Below are 6,747 nucleotides of genomic sequence, written 5' to 3' on the forward strand. Positions count from 1 at the left end.
AGGCAGTAGAGAGTTAGCCGGTGTGGTGTAAAACACTCTGAAACTAGTTTCGCGTAGTGATTAGGTTCTCGCCTAGTGTATGTATTGTTCATAATGGCATTAAATCGCATGTTTCATCATGGAACTCTCAATCTGTAGTTCTGTACGACTTCTTTGGGAGTGTAAGTGCACTCCAAGCCTCGTGCTCGCTACTAGCTAGGAATATATATTCAATTATGTGTGGCAAGTCTCCGGGTTAACAAATGATCAAGCAAAAAGTTGTGAGGCCTACGTGTTGGCCATTTTCTTTCCGTGTTGAAGCGTGCACTAGTCTGCTAGAGTAATTCAAGGCTATCTCTATATATAAACAAACACGCAGATTTTCGATTCTCCGGCGCGCTTTATCGATTGTTTACTCTTTCGTGTGTGCCCCACTCCACTTTGTTTCCTTCGAATATTTGCATCAAAAGGCATGTCCCCCTTTATGTTGCCCACTTATATAGTACTGGTATTAGAGCTCCCTTGGTGTAGGAAGAGATAACAATACATATATATGGTACTGGTATTAGAGTTCTATAATTGCCAGCATAGACTACCATATATATATAAACAAACACGCACATATATAGTAGCATACACAAGATAGGAAGAGATAGCCAAAGAAAAAGAAGGAAGAGATAGCAACAGCATGCATCTCTTGCTTGTACCGATCCGTGCTTTTTGACATGCATCACCAAATTAAGATTGCCAATACAATTGTAGCATATCCTTCCATTCATCCATGCATGCTACTATCATCTTAATAGCGTCGTTTTGTGAGTCTGTTACATGCTGAGCCGTTTCTTGATGCCTATATATGCGTTCTCTAGTCTAGTCTCCTCCATTACAAGAGATGTATGGTGTGAGTACCTCACAGAATAACCCTTGGGAGCTAGTAATCAGGTGCTAATCCCATGGTTGCAAATTAGTTTGTTTCTAGTGAACCGAAAGTGTTGCAGAGTTGGGATTGCAATGTTATGTTTTTAGTTAATTAGTTTTTTGCTTGTTGTGTTGTGTGTTCAGCTTCAGCACATATATAGCCATTGCATGCTTCCACTGGTGGATGGATATCTTCAGCACAAAACTGTTTCTAAGATAATTTCTTGCTTGCTGTGTTGTGTGTTCAGTTACTTCTGTGGTGATATCTTTTGTCGATCGTCTTATCTTGTCTACTTTAATCTTCAGCACATAGGCATTACATGATCCAGATGTTGTTGTTTCTGTTGCCTGCTTCCATTACATGCTCCATAATTGGACCGATTGTTGATGAATTTAAGGTGTACTATATATATATATATATATATATATATATATATATATATATATATATATATATATATATATATATATATATATCATAATTGCACTGTAATATACACATAATTTATAGTCAACATGTTTCTTAATTAGAAGTGCTCCATTGTCCATTGGCATACCTTTCAGTATTGGACTGGGGAAAGTATATATGGAGTAGTAGTAGGCTTTTTTGGATGGATTTTGGTGTCTGCATGAAACTGTACTTTTGTGTATTACTATGCTATACTGGATTATTTTTCTACAGTCGCACAGTGCTGCACTGAGTTTTCATCTACAAAAACAAAAGATATCAAGCATAAACAGATATGAAAGCAGGGTTAAGTATTTCATTCCAAGTGCGAGCCATTTTATTCCCTAAATGCTTAATAATAATGCTTAAACAAATTGTTTGTGGACATTTTGCAGCTGGGTACTTAGTAATATTTCTTATTCCATTGCAGGTGCCAAGTTTTGGAGTCAAGCTGCCGTGACCGTGTGATATTGTGGTTATCTCCCTTCCCTAATTTCTGTTTGTTGTGATTCTGTAAAATTTATGGTGTGGAACACTTATGTAATGTTGTGAACTTATATGGTAGTCTATGTTGTATAAGGTACTACTCGTTGCTAGTGCTCATCACCTTGTAAATAATAAAATCCTGGGAGTAATTTGTTTGTTGTAGGTTTTGATTTGTGCATCTACTTATTCTTATCGATCTGAACACAATTGTGGATCTGAAGCAAGTGGTCATGTGGCTGGTAGGCTGGTAGTTTTAGTTAATCTAAAGAAAGTGTATATGGTTGTTGGTTTGTTATTAACTATTAATGTAAATAGTCTATTGTTAGTAACTCATCTTTTACTTTAATCTATATTTTGTACGGCATCACTAGCCTGTTATTGCATCAAGCTTGATTGGCCCTGTTGTATAAGCTTGTTATATAAGTGCTTCTTCCTAGATATTAATGGAATCTGTTGAGTTCTTGGCCCTGTTTATGGTGGTTTTGTTCCTGAAATTGATTGATAAAATATTAGTTCATTGGAGGATCATTCTACTTTATCCCCATTGTGTCTCATTTGTGTTCATTCTGTTTTGCAAGCTATTAAGGCAACTTGATACCATCAGCACAATCAGCACATATACAACCCCTCGAGATCAGCCTACAGCCCCTCGAGATCAGCCATAACAAGGACGAAGCAACCGTCGTCTGGTATACAACTTGCTACTTATTGTACCGCTTGTTTTATCAGCCATGTTAAGCTACCAGGATGCATGGGACATTGGGTGCAATACTGTTTGTTTGTAAGTTTCACACAAAATATAGTATGTGGCGCCTGGATGTGTCTATATACTAACTATAGAAATGTGCCTAGCTCATGCTTGTAACCTGGTAATTGAAATGTATTGTTTTAGTCCAAACAATTGGTTTATATTTTGCTTGTGCCATTAATGTACTAGGATTAAATAAAACTTAGATCTTATATGATACCTTAGTTGTTTGAGTTGTCTTGCTTCCCTATGCATTTCAACCATTGACCTAATGGTTATGTTTTCTTATTCATGTAAAGAAGAACCCCTGACTGAGATCGAGAAGATTAGGGCTAGAACTATGATGAGGAACAACCGCATGTTCCAATCGCTAGGTATTGGTGTGATAGTATCAATGATTAGGAAGTCAAATGCACGTGAAGACGGCAGTGCAACTACTTGTGATGAATCGACATCTTCCATAACACAAGCTGGAAGCTTAAACTACAACCCTAAAGATGATGAAGTTATTGATGGAGAGGAAGTTGATGACAAATTAGTGAAGAAGAAAGGAAAGGTGCAAACTCTATCTTGTTTGGGGTGGGAGTTGTATGTTGTGTGCTTTCTTTTTTCGTACATTGCAGAATTTTATTTTGATATAATTCTTCCGTCCTTGCATTTTATACGACACCCTGCATGTTTCTAGGAAGAATAAGTGTGCTAACAGAAACAGGAGGAAAGTTTCAGAAACATCTAGTCCAATGGCTCCAGGAAGGGTGTTAGCTCTATCTCTAGAAGGATCAAAGAGGCTTCTGACACCTGATGAACCAGTTGTGACTAGACTCACTAGGCAGAAAGTAAGGGAGGATGTTGACAAGAGCCTGTTCCACAAGGGTCAAGGACCACTGCGAACTGATGATGAGTTGGCCTCCATGGAAGAAGGAAGCAGGATGTGCATGGACCTCAGCCCCGTTGCACCTTCTGTGGTCAGCAATCATGGCCATGAGTTGAACTTTGCAGTACTTTCTAGAGAACCTGAGCAGCCAATGGGTGATGAAGGCATGTTCATCTAGTTTTCTTTTCTTACTAGTTCAGTTTCTAAATGTAAGTAATGCATGTATGGGTGACTACTAGTCTTGAATAATGTTTGAATGTATCCTTTTCAGGCGTTGTTGATGTGGTCAAGATTTCTAGGAATGGCAAAGTGTTAGAAAATTTGACACGTGCAATGGGAGCAAAGGTGAGAATTGAAATCGCTGAAGGGATGAGGCATCCGGAGAAGCCCGTGCAGGCTGCGAAGCTAGCATTTGAGGGTGGCCTCATTGAGAGAGCTCATATGCCGTTGCTTCCTCACTTCAAGGAGTACAAAAAGTACCCAAATCTTGTGCAGAATTATATAGGAAAAGTATATGTAATCTAACTATCTGGTTGCTGAATGTGGTCTTTATTCCCTGTTATTATACATCTCATATGATGGTTAATCTTGGTACTCATCTTGTTTGCTACATTTGTAGGCAAATTTTGAAATGGACACGGAATCAAGTGTCATTGAGTATGCATGCACTGATATCTTGAAGAATTCATTGAGGAACAGACGCCACCATGTCAAGAAGGAGTACTTTGACAATGTCGAAGCAAGCAAGGTTAGCATAAAGTCCCGTGTTTCTGACATAACGGATACTGAATGGCGAAGGCTGGTCGAGCTGTGGTCAACTCCAAGACACAAGATATGTAAATGCTTGACTGTTGCTTTACCTTGCCCATGAAAACTGTGTGATTTGCTTTATTATATGGAAATGATGATCTGATGTGCACATATGTAGGAGACATGTGCCAATAACAATGTGAATCGAACAAAAGTCAAGTTTGCGCAGAAAACAGGTTCAAGATGCTATGTTGCTCATGTGCATGCAACTGTAAGATCAACACTGTTGTTCCTTTAGTTGTTTTCCTTTAGACATAAGCATCAATTTGTTGCAAAAGCTAATGGTTGGGTTGTTGTTGAAAAACATTTCAGCAAGAGCAAAGAAAGGGTGAAGTGTTATCTGCATTTGACATTTTCAAGGCGACACACAACAGCACCAAACATGGATTCTCAAAGGATGTTCAAATTGCTATAGTAAGTAATCTTCCGTGGATTTGTTTCTGGCCTCATGTGCTATACCGTTGTATGCTCTAGGAGTGAAAAACATGGATTTGTTTCTGGATGAGCCACTATAAGTAGTAAATGCATTAGCTCCTTTTGTGTCCAGCATTTTATTGTAACAACCAGTAAAATGCCTGTTTCACTTTGTATTATTATCCTGCTATGTGCTGATACATGCTTATACATGTAGTTTACCGAGTCTAAAATAACAACCAGTAAAATAACAACCAGTAAAATAACAACCAGTAAAATAACAACCAGTATATGGTTGAGTCTAAAATATCTTGATTGCTCGGCTTATCAGAATATGGAATACCACACTTTTTATGTGCTGATACATGATCCTCTCCCTGGTTCTAAAAACATGAAACAAGTATTGCTGATACATGCTTGATTTGAGAAAAACATGTTCCTATCTTAGTTTCTGGAAGCATATGTGTAGCATTATTCTTCATTATTCTTCATTAATTTTTGTATAAGTAGTTTCTGTATAAGTAGTTTTTGTATGTAGTTTCATTATTTCATTAGTTTCTGGTTTTATGTAGTTTCTGGAAGCATAAGTACATCTGCTTATGTTCCTATCTTAGTTTTTGTATAAGTATTGCCGATACATGCTTTCCTCATTATTGGGCGCTTATTTTGCTTTCTTTCTCATGGATTTAAACTGTTTCTCAATGCATTCATTATCTTTCAGTCTGAGATGGAAGAGAAGATGACTGCTCGTGTACAAGAAGGCGAAGAGCAAAAGTCTTCTGTTTCAGTTGTTGCGGAAGTTCTGACCAAGCATCGCCCATCAAGCAAATTCTTGAAGAATGTTGGGCTGTAGCCAAACTGTACTGACAAGTCCAGCAAGTCAAATACTGCTGTCAATGCTCGTGTGCTGGATCTACAAGAGCAGCTCGAGATGTCGCTTCAACAAAGTGAAGTCATGCGTGAAGTGATGGATGCTATGAAGAGGAAGGCAGCAGAAGCTGAAGCGGCAAAAGCCAAACGCGACAAAGTCGTATGAGCTGCTGCTCAAGAAGGCGGAAGAAAACGATGCGAAGTACGCTCAGTTGATTGCGCTTCTTGGAGACAAAACAAGGAACTAGTTGGATTTGGTATTAGATTTTGGTAGCAGTACTTGATAATAGATCTTGGAATTAGATTTTGGTAGCAGTTCTTGTGCACTTGATAACTATGGTGTGCTACAGATTTATGGTGTGGGCTGAAATTTGTGGTTGTGCTACATATTTTGGTTGTGTTACAGATTTATGGTGTGGGCTATATATTATCAGATTTTGGTTGTGCTTCAAACTTTGTGACGTGGGCTGAGATGCTTCAGATTTCTGTGTATGGGCTTCAAAGTTCCATGGGCTCAGATTTATGTGTATGGGCTTCGAAATTGTATGGGCTCAGGTTTATTTGGACATAAAAGAAAAAAAAAGTTGTTGAATTCAAAAATGGAAAAGTCCAAAACTGAAACTGGATCAAATGTATTTGGGCATGAAAAGGACAGGGCTCAAATTAGAATGATAAAAAAAATTTAAAAAAATAATAAGTGGATGTAAATAGGCCAAGGCCCAAAAAGAGCGCAATAAGAAAAAGCCCAAAAAATAAAACGAGCCCATGTGATCAATTGAAATGGGTTGGGCTGATTTCAACCATGACGTTTTGATTTCGTCGTAATTTTGCGACGTAGGACTGGGGTTGATTGCCAACGACGATTTAGGATCGTCATAAAGGTTACGACAATCCAGGAATCGTCGTAAAGGTTACGACAATCCAGGAATTGTCGTAAAAGTTATGACGATTTTGATCAAAATGTCGTTGTTGTTCATTTGTGACACTCCATTTTCAACGCTTGGTTTTTCGTCGTGAGACCTCGTAAATGAAAAACCGTGACGATGTAGCGACGAAAAAATAGCGTCGTGTATTAGCATATTCCTTGTAGTGGCATAAACTGTTGTGATGTTTGTGGTGGTGCATATAATGCGTGATTTTAGATTATCTTAATAAAAATTTCGCATGAAATAATACCTTGCATAAGGGCATGTGATGGAT

At 38.2% G+C, this 6,747-nt stretch overlaps 1 long non-coding RNA gene across 3 annotated transcripts; it reads left to right on the plus strand.

The window, feature by feature from the left end:
* The first annotated feature begins 1,379 nt into the window (after positions 1–1,379).
* On the plus strand, positions 1,380–5,962 carry LOC123403737. Of its 3 annotated transcripts, XR_006611543.1 has the most exons (7): positions 1,380–1,820; positions 2,410–2,520; positions 2,879–3,135; positions 4,073–4,289; positions 4,382–4,474; positions 4,576–4,677; positions 5,399–5,962. It is a non-coding gene; the product is annotated as an uncharacterized LOC123403737 (long non-coding RNA). The 3 variants fall into 3 exon arrangements; XR_006611542.1 differs by lacking the exon at positions 1,380–1,820 and having other exon boundaries at positions 2,296–2,520; XR_006611544.1 differs by lacking the exon at positions 1,380–1,820 and having other exon boundaries at positions 2,296–2,520; positions 2,882–3,135.
* Positions 5,963–6,747: the final 785 nt, after the last annotated feature.

This window comes from Hordeum vulgare, chromosome 6H (assembly GCF_904849725.1).
Source record: "Hordeum vulgare subsp. vulgare chromosome 6H, MorexV3_pseudomolecules_assembly, whole genome shotgun sequence".
NCBI lineage: Eukaryota > Viridiplantae > Streptophyta > Magnoliopsida > Poales > Poaceae > Hordeum > Hordeum vulgare.